The sequence below is a fragment of the Chenopodium quinoa genome, unplaced genomic scaffold (assembly GCF_001683475.1).
Source record: "Chenopodium quinoa cultivar QQ74 unplaced genomic scaffold, ASM168347v1, whole genome shotgun sequence".
Taxonomy (NCBI): domain Eukaryota; kingdom Viridiplantae; phylum Streptophyta; class Magnoliopsida; order Caryophyllales; family Amaranthaceae; genus Chenopodium; species Chenopodium quinoa.
Window position 1 is genome coordinate 4,386,900 of NW_018745684.1, and position 15,247 is coordinate 4,402,146.

The window sequence follows — 15,247 nt, forward strand, 5'->3', positions numbered from 1 at the left end:
ATTAGTTAAATTAAAGGAAAAAAAAAAATGGTTGTTGTCCAATTGTCAAAAGCTTGAGAAAGAAATTGCATACCTAAATAAAATTCAAATTAAATAAGTGTAAATAAAAAAAAAAAAAAAAAAAAAAAAGAAGAATATTACAAGCATAAGAATAAACAACTTAGTAAAGTATCAAACTATATTTTTACATACAAATATATAATTATATATGGTTTATGTAACTCCCAATTGTCAAAAACAAAAGAAAGAAATTGCACAATCTAAAGAGCCAGTGCTAGGCCAGCAAAATAGTGTAATGTTGCACATCGTAATGATGATTAAATTGCACAATGTTGCGCCAACCTAGCTATATAAAGCATCTTAATTATTCCCACCATATTATATAATCAGTCATATATTATACGAGTATAATTAATCAATCATATTATATAATAATAATCAACTATAGTATAATTAAAGAGAATACGTTAAGAGTTGGCATTATCAAATTCATTCTTTTCTTTTTCTTATTGTTAAGTGCTGCCGCCGTAGATTCTCCAACCTTTTATTCTCTCTTTTTTGACTTTTTTTAATTTGTACGTTTTACTCCAATGTTCTTGCTAAAACTAAGATGCAAAGTGCTTGTTATTAGGTTTTTCTTTCTTTTTGGACAATTTGGGGGATTCCATTTTGAGATTAATACACCTGTTAAAGTATTGATTAATTAAAAGGTTGAACTTAGATTAATGGCTAGATTAAGTGGCATGTCATATATCAATACTTTGTGCTGGAAGTGTTTTTAGTTACATCAATTTTGTTCGTGATCATCATGCTTTTTATAAATTTTGAAATCTTTGTGATATTGCAAATGCGTGGCGTGGCTGTGGTTGTGAAACTAGCTAACGTGTTATGCTTTTATACATATACTTTTCTCAGTTTCTTTAATACTGTGATCACTACCCTTTGTGTCTCATAGCATTGTCATATCAATTTACGTGTTTTGGCTCAAGTGATCAAGCCTAGCTTGAGCCACGTACGTTCCTTGAAAGAATCATGCCTTCAGGCATAGATTGTAAAATTTATACTAGAATGAAACATATTGCTTAACCCAATGGAAGAAGTGATGGCCACTAAAAAATAGTCATTTTGAAAATTTAGATCATACATACAATGATATAGCGTTTTTAGAATCTTTAGATTGAAACTCCTCAACCATTAAATTTTTGAGTAGATGGTTTGATTCATTTTCAAGTCAATACCCTAATCAATAGGTAAGTCAATTGTCAATAATCATGCGTTGGTTGCCAAGTAATAACATATATTTCCTCCGTTTTTTAAATATTGCACCATTTACCTTTTAAAGAAGTTTCACAAATACTACATCATATCCATTTTAGAAAAAAAATATTTGTGTTTACACTACAATTACCCTACATACCCTTACCTTTAAACCCTTGATTTTTTTTTTTTTTTTTTTTGAAAGAAGTTCTTAAGGACATTAAATTTCATTAAATAAAGCCATACGAAATCTATAATTGACAATTAACGATAATGAAAACAGATTTAACAAAATCAAACAAGAATTAATCGGGGAAAAGCTAAAAATCCAAATACATAGATATACAGTTTGGCACATTCCTGATTCTTTGTCTCATACAACTTTTTGAGTGGATTCGTCGCCGTTTCATAATTTTATGAGAAAGAAAAAATCTTTTGATGATTTCGTAACGCGAATCCGAGCCATCATCAACCGTAGCCCCGCACAACTAGAGATGACCCTATTAATCGCATATAAACCTTGTCTTTCGAAAGAGTTCGAAAACCTTGTCTTTCGAAGGAGATCCAAAAAACCTTGTCTTTCGAAGGAGATAAACCCTTTCTTTCGAAGGAGACATTATTATAACCTAAAAAAACAAAGGAAACGTAAAAGAAATAAAGATTGGGGCTTTCCACCTGTGAAATCCGATGGAAGCCCCTTCAAAATTAACAATGGTGGCTAGAGTTAAGGAGAGACAAGAGAGAGGGGAGGCTAGGTTTTTTTTTTTTTTTTTTCCTTGGTACGTAACAAATTAAAATTTAAACCCTTGATTCTTTAGTTTATGTTTCAATCACATGGACAATTTTGTACTTTTACTTTTCTCTCTCTCTTTCTTTTTCCTACTACCAAAAAAAGTTTGTCCAACCCTTATGGTGCAATATTTTTTTTTAAAAAAAGGAGGAAGTATATAGTGTTGGTAACAATGCTTTTCACAAATCATGAAATCTCTATGCAAATTAGAGATGATTATTCGTAGTGGGTATGTCGAGCTAATTAAACTAACATACCACACCCGGAGGTTGTTAGGATCGAGATCCTACCTTGGATACGAGGGGGGTGGGATCGAATCGATAGAATCGGATCGTAGGATAGTAAGATCCTACTTAATAACGAATAATATTATATATTATGCTATAAATTGACTTAAAAACATTTCTTCTAAGGGGTTTCAATGCTAAAAGACATTGGTTTTCTTAAGAAAGGTCGATCTTCATTTAGCTTTGTCTGTATGGTAGTTAGAAGATTAATAACACAAGTTTAAATTGATAAATTATGTGCAAATTTGTCAAGAATAAGACTTTAACTATGACAATTGCAAGTTGTCAATTGATAAAATCATATTAATGTCTCGGATTCGCTAATTTATTAGCGATAATTATTGAATACATTAAATTTAGATGCATATAACCTAATGAGTAATAAAAAATATGTCAAAATAAATCAAAGTCTCATATTATAGTGAAATGTCGGATCGGATCGTAGGATCGTAATAAAATCATAGGATCGTGTTGAGATCCTACCACTCATAATTAATATCGGAATAGGATCGTAAGATCCTACAAACTTTAAAATCCTACCAAAAATTCGGATTGATCACGCAATTTTGAATCGAAGAATCATACTAGATCCTGATCGAGTTTTTAACAACTATTGCGGACATGCTGGACAAGCATGGACGGTGGCCCAGTGGTTATGATACGCCGTGTCAAGCTATGTAATTCACAAATAATTTTGCTTGAGCTAAGTTAAGTCAAACCGTGCATGTTTCTCTATATATGGTGAGCTAGTTCGTCTATGTGCTATTCATGCCTATTATATTATAATCTATTTTTGAATTATTATAACTTATATTATGAGTAATTATATGTTGGTGAATTTTTAAACTAAATAATCCACAAGTAATTCACATATGAGCTTTAAAATGATATGGTTACGAATATTAACAATTCTATTCCATGATGATTTTGTAAATTCATCGTCTAATTGAATCTTGATTTGTATGTTTGTGGAAACTTCATCAATATATATCGCTATTCCCTTCCTCCATCCACCAATGATAAATACGCAATACCAATCATCATTTCACTTAAAGTAACAAAGAAAAATCATTAAAAATTATTTTACAGTTGACTACACAAGCTAGCCTACCAGTCTTCCGGTGACTAATCTCCCATTAATAGTTACTAGAAATCCTAATTAATAACTATTAGAAGGCAACTAGGCAAGGAAGCAAAGATATGGATAATTTTACACAAATAATTGCATAGTAAACCCAAATAGACAAATAATTGCATAGGAAATCCAACAAATATTCCCCTCTCAGTTTCAATTATTACTAGATTAGGTCACGTGTCATACATTGTACATAATTCGATTACATCTAATCAATAAAAGAAAAAAAATTGTATTAAAAATAACATAGCTAAAGTACAACTATAGCATATTTATTATCTTCTTATTTTTCGTATATAATGAAATGAAACATGAAATATAACAAAAGAATCAATTAGACAAATGAGTATATTAAAACTACACGTTAGGAGACCATATAAGTGTTTTAAAAATTGAATGATAAATTAGTATGAATTTTCTTTTTATTACCTAAATAATTATTAAAATTATGTATTACATACACCTAATGTGCAGGAATAACCCCGATTTAATGATATTTGGTCAATTTTTTTCCTAATATATAATAATATATGAAAGGAGTGGAGATACAAATAAAAAAGAATTAAATTTTATTTAGTCAAATTTTCTTACATGATTATTAAAGTGTTAAAAAAATCAAATTCTTGTTTTATAATAAATCGTAGCAAGCAGGGGGATCACAATTCGGCCTGGTTGCGAGCGGTCTCGATATTAGGTTTGGGACAAACTGTGAACAGTAAGACTTACCGTTGTGTTTTTTGCTACCGGTTGGGTGTTCCTTTGTTCTCCGTTTCGACACCGTGTTCTACTTGCTCAAGGGTTTTTGGTGGGGATATTTATGGGGATCATGCAGTGTCTTGTGCTGGAATGGTGGGTATTAAATATCGGCACAACGTTGTTCATGACACCCTTGTTGACATTTGTTTTCGGTCTGGGATTTCTGCACGAAAGGAGGTTAACGGGGGTTGACTAGAGGGAATGACGGGGCTCTTCGACCAGCACATGTGTTGCTCTATTCCCGAGATAGAGGTCTTGATGTATGTGTTGACTTGACGGGGTCTTCTCCTTTGACTCAATCTGGGTTATCGTTTGACTTCGTTCTTGGTCGTGTTGTGTCGGTTGCGGCTCAGCGGAAGCGGGACAAGTATGGGGCGCATTGCAGGGTTATTGGCTATGGTTTTTTTCCTTTCTCCTTTTCTTCATTGGGGGAATTAGAGAAGGATGTTGTTGCGTTGCTGAAGCGGGTTCAGGCGTTCGCTAGGACTCAGGATATTGGTGCTTGTGCAACTGCTCACATGTTCAACATGATCAGGTTCGCTATAGCTAGAGGGGTAGGGCCCAGATTGTATCTCGGCTCCCCACTAATTTCTTGTAAATCGATTGACTTTGTAGGTTTTTGTTATTTTTCAATAATAATAATAATAATAAATTTGTGTAGTACGAATTTTTTATTTAATATATTCATCATTTTAAATATTGTTATAATTTTTTTTTTTTTAAAACATGTTAATTATTTGAAGGAATAAAATATAATGTATTAAAAATATGTAATACAAAATAACATTTATTATATGGGAAACAAAGTATTAGCTATAAGGAAGCTAATTATTATAAAAGATACGCATAAAAGATTTGGAAAAATATTATAATAGTTATATTATGCTAAAATTCTCAAAGATGATTTTAGCAAAATGGAAAAGGGTGTATTTGGAGGGAAAAAAAACTATATCAAGAACTTACATGCACCGACACACGTGTCATTCCTGGTGTCTGCTTTAGTATTATGTTATTGATTATGAAAAATGCTATATATAGCTCTTAGGGCTATGTATAAGAAGCTAAAAAAGGAAAGTATTAATGAAATATATTCATTAATTACACTTATTTATGTGTGATTTGGTTATACATTCCTAAACTAATACCAAATAAGGAAAGTAATTTAATGCTTATTTGTAGCCCTAAGGCTACATATAGCATTACCCTATTATTATTAGGAAAAAAAAACAAACTAGCATTTTCGGGCGTTAAATAAGAAAATTAAAAGTGAAAATAATAAAATAAAATAAGCAGTATTCAAATCGATCGACGTGTGAATTTGGCATGTATTTCAAACAAATCAATATTTATTTAAGGCTAGTTTGACATCACTGTAGTTTATTTATTTATTTATTTTTTTTTTTTTTATTATTTTATTTTGAAACCATATGTTTAATTGAATCGATCGACCTGTGATTTTGGCATGCATTCAAAAAAATCAATATTTATTTAGGGCTAGTTCGACATCACTGTAGTTTTTTTTATTTTTTTTTTATTTTAAAACCATATGTTATATTTTTCATAAAACAATAAAATATTTGTCAAACTTATTGTAATCATCTTTAAATTGACAACAATTAAAAAAAATCTAAACCACTTTTTGTGGTCTCCTGTTTATTAATTTTTTTTTTTAATTTCAAAAAACAGAAGAAAAAAAATGGAGACGAACGAGCCCTTAGTTATCTAACGCCTCGGGACGCTCGTTAGGAAAATCCTTATTAGCAGGATATTTGTTTACTCACATTATTTGCAACATTTGACTGGACATGCTTGCCGAGCACATGTTTGACCGTCGATATATTTTATTATATATTTATAAAATGTATTAAATGTTTATATTAAGAAACTATACATTAAAATAGACCCAACAACATCTTATATGATTATATTGGCTTTCGTATAATAACTAAAAAAGATGGTCAAAGTGAGATGTGTGAATAGTATAAAAAGTCAAAACGTTGCGAGTAATTTGGGACAGAGGGAGTTTTTTTTTTTTTTTTTTTTTTTTTTTTTTTTTTTTTTTGAGAGGAGCATGATCTTTAATTTGTTAATATATACTAAGAATTGAAAATAATTATGTTTATATGTTGCATTGTAAACCATGAAATTAAAAAGTAAATGAGGGAGTAATCGATAATTTATTGTTCAGTAACTAGATCATGATGCAACTAATATCCCCGTTTCTTATTATTTACAACAAATTATTTTTTATTATTTACAACAAAAAGCTATTATTTGTAAGACATAGAGTATTTTTTTTTTTTTGTTGCATGCAAATAATAAGAAACGGGTGTGTATATATTATAGGGACACGAATCAATAGGAATAAAAATAATATACCTCCACACATATATTAGAATTAACACAATCTAATTCTAGATTATTATTTAATTCCACACAAGTTATTTCATCAAAATGTCAATTTTGTGACTAAAAAAAATCTCACAACAATTGAAATATACCAATAAGCAATAAAGACGCTTATAAATTTGGCAATATTATTATCCACTTCCTCTTCATCACTCACATTGGTCGCTAGGTTGGTGCAACATGGTTTTATACTTTATAACAAAACAAAAAAATAAAAAAAATAAAAAAAATTACAACTTTATATTATATGGATATATATGCAAATTGTTACTTATCTTATAATATAAGTTATCATCCACCACATTCTCTTATATACATATCAAAACCCACCGATCATAGATACCTATCACCAAACCTATCACATCATTCACATACGGAGTATTTATGTACGTGCATGCATGTGTTATATACATGACATGATCATCATCATGCATGGCAATGTAACATCATTATCATGAAGATTTTTGATGGCCCATATCTTGGTCAAGAAATTGCCACGTGGAAATTTTACAGTGGATAGAAAATAAGACAAATACAGCTCCAACAACCCACGTGGCTAGTCATTGTCGTCGTTTGATCAATAATTTTTATAGCGGGAAACACGAGACAATATGTTGGTGACCAGTTAATGTGGGTCCCACACATGAACATTCAACATTATCTATGTTGTTTCATACCCCATATCATTAATAATATTATGCCTATATATATTAGCATAGCATAAGCACATAATAATGTGTTATTAGAGATCTAATAAGTTGATAGATAATCATCATTAGGGTCACTAAGATTAGTGACTTTTGTGTTTTAATGGACTGCTTTTTGCTTCAAGATGAGAATATATTAAGGTGATTTGTCTTTTTAATTGGGTAATTAGTAGACTTCATAAATAATAGTGAGATCCATCATTATCTATTTTAACTTGGAGGGGAGTGTAATTAGTGAAGAGTATGTCCAAATTCTTTGGATGATTGAATTGAACTCTATTAATGGTGTGAAGACACTATCAATTACCTTATTGTGATTAGTTTCCCATTAGAATGAAACTACTCGTAATATGTACTTGTATTGCTTGCTTTCTAGGTTGGTATACAATCAATAGTCATATATGTATTGATAAATGTAATCTAGATTAATAACCAGACAGACAAAACCGAACGAGAGAAGTGTATTACCTACAAATTAGCCCACAATCTTTGTGATTTCGCTTTCCTTAGCTTTAAATTGTATTTGAGACTTATAAATTGGTATTCAATTTACAAACTACAAAAATCTACCTTCACATCTTTTTTAAACAAAACCTTATTTTACCAATCAACTATTTAATAAATAGGAGGTTATGTAATGTTACTAGCTCTAACATTAAATTTAATAACATAAAGATCATTAATTTACAAAATCATGCATGCAATATAGCCTAATTTCTAAATATTTTGGGATTTAGAATTTTGGGACGACAAAATGCAATTTTTGCACTTGAGGTGTGAGACATACAATTGAAACAAAAAGAGAATTTGTGGTATGTAGCAAGTTAGCAACCCATCTTTATCTCTATTTATTCCATAAGAAAAACTTGCACAACTAATTAATAATAAGCACAGGTCTACAAGATGACAATTACATTATGAATCCTCCTTTCCCCAACCCTAGCTAATTGGACCCCAAATTGCTCCCATGTTACCCTATCAAACAAGCAACTAAGGTTAGCCTAGAATTTGGTTCTTCTTACTTGAATCTTGATCAATTAAATTGTTTTTGATGCATGACACATGTAATTTTCAAGGAATTAGGAAAGGAAGTTAGTAGAGTTTGTTAACATTATTATTATTATTATTATTATTATTATTATTATTATTATTATTATTATTATTATTATTATTATTATTAATTAGTAGGCCAAAGTTGTTGGGGACAAGTAATGAGAAAATATCAAAGTGTGTAATATATTGAAAGTGCTAACTCAACTAGCTAAGAGTATATGCTATATTATGCTATGACTAATGTTGGATTATATGAAATCTCATGGACCATAATATATTAATTATTTATATATTGCATAGTTTTAAGTTTGATTTTAGATGTTTCTAGATTAGCTAGGTTGTTTATCAAATATTTGGTGAAGTTGAAAGGAAAACTTTTATACGTCATAAATACGTGTATGTGTATGAATTGAGCCCTGACTTTTATTTGCTTGTTTGAGTGAAGTCATATCTTCCTTTGGTCGCTGGTCTCTTCATGCTTGCGTATGTAGTGTAGAAAAATTTAGTGTTTCACTTTTTATGTTGTTTTTATTTGCAAATTATTGTAATAATGAATTACATTGTCAAGTAATTAAGTATGTCATTTATTTGATTCTTAATTATTAAGAATGCCGATTTTTTTTTCTTCAATATGTGTACGTCATTGTCGCATTGTGCCAATGTCCATCCACCGTTGATAGTATATTCGATCACGAAGTTTACTTGTAAGCTTACTTAATAAGAGTTGGATCCGAGTTAGGTCAATGCTAGCTAAAATTAGGGTATTATCGTGTATGTTTTTTCTATTTAATTTCGAATGTTTTTTTTTAAGTGTCTGTAATTCATGATTCAAATGTTCTCCCATATATAAGATGGTTTGGTATGTAAAAAAAAATATAAGATGGTTTGATTTGGCCTCTTGACTTAAAGATCACGTGATCAAATTCCATCAAGAGCTCTTTAGGGGTAAGGATTTTCTTATCCTTTTCCCGCATTTCCAATAATGAGTTTGACCATTCTACATATATTAAAATGTTCTTCCCTCTCTTAATGGTGAAACTTGATTGAATACTTGTTTGACCAACATTAGGAAGTAGGAACCAATTTGGAGCAATCAAAGTTTTACCTACGGATAATTAATACTTCCTCCGTCCCTTATTTGTATGCCTATTTCATTCTCTTTATTATGTGAGTAATAAATGTTAAAAATAGGCATATAAATAAGGGACGAAGGGAGTACATAGTATATATTCAATTCTAGATAACACCTTATGGATTGTCTATCACTACCAAAATCTCTACCCTTTAAAAACAATAAAAATAAAATTATATAGCGCAAACAATAATAGATTGATTGTCCATCACCAACAAAATCCCTACCCTTTTCTTTTTCTCACCCTCTCAATCTTCTCCCCACCCACAGCTATCTCTCGTAGATTATAGTAGAGCATAGTTCACAATGGATAGTTGACATTTTTGTAAGATTATTGACCATAGTTGAGGCTAACTACTTTTTAAAATTTGGTGAGAAATGACCACAACAATTTTTGATTAAATTATAAATTGAAAAGATCCAAAATTTAACATGTGAAAAGGATTTATTTTCCACAAATAAATATAAATTTAATTTATTTCACTAATAAGTTAGTTGAATTTATTTCAACAACTAAATCTTTCCTCATGGATGGCTAAGCTCACACTAAACCGATTTTTCTATTCACACATATTAATAATATAAATATATTATATTAGACGTAAATAATAACTACTAATCTAGTACCATCATAAAATAGATTAAAAGCCGGCATTTTTTGACTATCCTATTTTTGCAGAAATCACATAAATAAACAAAACTGATTAAGAAATATACTTTGTAATATAATTGACCAATCATAACTTATACAAAGGACAAATATGTATATGAATCTTATTTTGTAATATTATAAAGTAATAACTCCAAATTAAATAAAGTACACAAAATGAAAATAATAAAGGTGTATTTTTTAGCAATATTATTCATTCAATCACATCTATTAATAATAATTAGTTTTCCAAGTTGATTGGCATATCATTAGCCGAATTCTTTTTAGGTACATGCACGTACATATTTATAGTCTACTCAATAAATCAATTCTATTTCCCCTGCCTTTAATTTTAAATTACCTTTTATAGGTAGTCTTTCTTTTACGAGCTCTTCAACTTTTTATTTAAGTCATTAACTTTTTGTGCCTTTATGTAACTTAATATTATGTCATATTACTATTATTATATATTCTTGTTGATAAACATTGCGCCTCAATTAAATTTGTCCGTTTTGATCTAGAGCCACAAAATTTACAACTAGTGCGCCTAGCTACGACCCCCTCATGTGATCATGCACATGCATAACGGTATAGTGAGGGCTGATGAGCAAAATTAAAGTTTGCAGCACCAACTTTGCTTTGTTTCCTTAGCTAGCTATTTACCATGAGAATATTATAATAATCCTCCATTTGAATATAATAATCAATTAATCATATATTAATATTACTCTAATAGAGTGTTCGAGATTATGTTATTTTTGTTCTACAAGTATTTCTTATTAAGATTAAAAGATAGGGAGAAGATCAAAATCACGGTCCAAAATTGTCGGTCAATTATAGGCTCAAGAAATTTAAAAAAAGGGGAGTTAGGCTATGTCCCTATGTTTAATTCATCTGATCTGATCGATTAGATTAGATTAATTGATTTAATTAAACTTTAACCTAGTTTATACAGTACACTAATCCTTAAAATTAAAAAGTACTATCGAATGAAATATCATTAAATTCGTATTAATATTTAATTTTTAAATTTTTAAATTTTCATACATGTTAAATTACGGAACGAATTAAAAATATTTTTAGCAATAACTAAAGGCGATTAAAAAGACCTAATATGTTTTAGTTTGCTTTGCTCCAATTGTGTTTTAAATAAACAAATACTTTTATATATGACTAATTAAATAAGTTGAATTGAATATATAACAAGCTAACAGCCTTACCTAGTTTAATTATTTTGTGGATATACATAGAAAGTAAAGATGTAACACATATATGTTTGGTTTTTAATGGAGTATGATAATATTGGATATTTATGGGTGAGAGATAAGGGTATGTAATTTTTCTTTGGCATGCGTGCAATCGTGCATAGGCCTCAATCATGAATTTATACCATAAAAGTATAGGATAAGTAGTTCATATATGGTTCCTTTAATTTATCTTTTGGATTCCACATTTTTGTGTGTTGATATTGTCCATTTGTCCTAGTAAGTTGTGCACATTTGGAGTTATTAATAAATGATCGACCTTTTTGGTGTTGAATCATGTTCAATGGATTAGGATGAATATACTAGATCACATTGGCTGTTTGTTTCTGATCAATGATTAAGTCAGACCTCAGACGTTGTTTGTTTGTAATCTCACATACTAGCTAGAAGTTTGCTACTTTCAGGGAGTCTTGTGATAATTGAAAACCCAATAAAACGTGAATTATAAGCTGATAATGGATGTATCAAGTGATATATCGGGTCGGATTTGATTATTGGACCGACCTTATATTATTCTACCCTAGCTTTGCTTGATTTATCTAATCCAAATTTTATTTTAGGAGGAGACAATTGTCGTAAATATATAAACGGAGTACTCCCAGTAAATTAAAAGTAGTGAAGGAAAAAAAATAAAAATCAAGGAATATTAATTATATATATATATATATATTGCTAAATATAATGTAGAAAAGGCATTGTATTAAGCATTAAGATGATATTATTGTGGATGAAAACAATATTAATTAAGTTCGGATGATAAAATCACACATTTATAAATGTTTAGTAATCCAATGATTTTTTTTAGGAATCCAATAATTATATAATTTGACTTATTATAATAATTCCTTAAGATTACGTTTAGCATTTTTCTTAGAAAAAAATGAATTTTGTTTAATATGTGATACATGCCGCATATAAACACATTGGGGTCATTGTATAACCTATAATACAGAGTACTTATAATTAAGAATCAACTGATTAAGATGGAGAAATGCTTGGATTCAATCCTCTAATATTTGAAAAGTTGAGACTAGTAAGTTTTTGTCCACAAGACAAGATTCTAACTTGAGAGCTTAATTATGGAAAATCTAGCAATAATTATAAATTAAAAAGACTTTTAATAATGATAAATAGCACTGTATTGTATATCAATTTGTACAATCAAACGACTAATCACTGAAAAATCTTTCAATTAAAAGCTAATAAATCAATTAATCAAATCAGCTGATAATATGAAAAAATTACGTATAATGTCTTGTCATCGTACGTGGACCACATATAATTGTGTACACAATGTCTATCTGTAGAATTTATAATCATGTCTTTGCTGAAACATTGGACTTTACAGTCATCATAGTGTTCATGGACTCGATCAAAAACAAAACATTCCATATGCTTCTTAAGAGGTGGATTTCTAGATAATATAATCAATAATGTAACGAATTGAAGGTTAATTTAAAACTTTATCTATTTATAATTACACGTTTCATTGCAGTCTTGAAGGTTTATACTAGAGTTAATTTTGTGAAATATGACAAACAATAAGAGGATAAGGTTATTAAAAATAAGTGTTTGTGTTGTAATTCTTCTCTTCTACTTCTAAATTGTTTTTTTTCCTTATCACTTAGCTTTTCTCACTTGATCATTGTATGGGTAATCTATGGCTGCACTATGACTTCTTTTTAAAGATTTTAAGTAACGCAACATCAATTTGACACTACCTACTCACTTACCGAGGAATTAGAGGTTGTGGCAGCGCTATTTTGGAACAATCGAGTCTTGAATATCATATCATAACTTATCTAAAATTATTAGAACTTAACTTATTAATCTTTATCATAATTTATCTATAATTATTATAACTGAACTTATCAAGTTATCAGCTCATTTGATATAAGTGGAAATAAGGTAAACTAAAAAAGACCTTATTTAATGCATGGTATTCTTGACTAGCCGCCGTCAAAATTGAAACTGGTCGGATCAAATCAGATTGATCTATCAATATATATAATCACCTTAACTAGTGTACAACCATCCTTCAATTGTAGAAGAAGCTAGTCACTACTAGATGAGAAAGAATATGAGAAAACAAGATGCACCCCACCTCATGACATATAATTTATGAGTACGTGTAAGAAGGATTCATGGACCCTATCAATAGTAAAATTAATGGAATAGTAATAATGGTAGATTGTCAGATGAAGTGGGGGCTATGATAATTATTATTGTTACTAATGACAGATTACCTACGCAATTAAGATGATCCCTAAGGTTCCACGATTCATCAATTATTTATGAAACCTTATTCTTGTTATTTCATACAGTAGTTCATTAATCCTAATGGTCCACATTACATAGTAGATGTGAATTATTAGCTAATATAAGTAATATAGTTGTATTAGCTTCTACTATTAGGTTAGGAGTTTGAGTCAATAGTCTATTCACGTAATTAAGATCGACGTTAGCTTTATTCTTGTAATGATTCAACAGATGCTCTATTGAGGTATCAAGTTTGAGCCATGATGATACACAATAGTATTAACATGAGTTTTCTCTCCTAAGTTGAAATCTAGATTAGTCGGAATTTAGCAAGACTGATATGATCATATTTTGTTGGTCGTTCGCTTTACAAAAATCAATGCAAAACTAGCATGTTTGCAATTGATCCAGTGGTGTACAAGCATCATCATTATATTTGTGAAGCTAATAATGAGTTGGTTTTGAGTTACAACTACTCAAGTAGAGTATAATAAGAACATCAATTTAATCTGAAAGTTTGACAGCTTGACTTAGGTAAGGAATGGTGGAGTTTAGTCCATAGAAATAAAAAAACGACAAGATAAGATGTAATGGAGGAAGCAAAATATCTCACATGAGCAATGTTAGTGTGCACGATATTTCCAATAGATAAGATATATCATAATTCTACGTAACTGTTTGCTTGACTTCATTATATATCCATTAATACACTATATGCATTTTTGCAACAATTTAAATGTTGTGTTATTATAGTCATAGCCAATTAGCCGTTTGTACTAGTCATAAATTCAATCGTATTTGAACGTTTTGAATTGTGAATTAAAAAGGGATTGTTTAAAACTTGAATCGTATCAACATGTAATTTTGGTCTTAACCTAGTCTGAAAGTTACTCTTGGCTAAATTTAATTAATATTAAGATTTAAAAATGATCTAGCTTGAAAGCGGATTAAATTTATCTTACTTACAGATGGCTTCAACCAAGCTAACTTGGACTAAGCCTAATTGATCGAGTCACTTGCCAACTTTAAATTGTTTACAACAAAGTTATCTCATTTGATGAATATATGTATATTGAATTTGAAGCTTTAAGTTTGATTATACAGAAACTTGTATTTGAATATTGAATTGTATGTTTTTATGGTTAAGAAACTTCAAAGTATTTCAAGTAGAGGGGTTTCTTCAATCTTGAAATATGCAATTGTGTGTATAGAATATTTTAAAAGAGTCGTAGAGTATTAAAATATCTATCTTGACATACAAATGTATAAACTTTCTTTGATTTCTGAAAAATATTTGAATTTTACAATTATATTGTTATCATTTGGATTTTAGCACAAGAAAAAATATTCTTGAAATTGATATATTTTGGTACACATATGAAGCCTTTGAAAGAAATGGGCTATAAAGAATTGACCTAGTCAAGAAAGAACCAAGAATTTTCTACTCAAAGACTTCAACATGTATATTAGAAGCAAATTTTATGGGCTTAAGCCCAACACAACGGTCCAGTTTCTTCAACCAACTGTTCTCTAGTTTTAGTTAGTTTC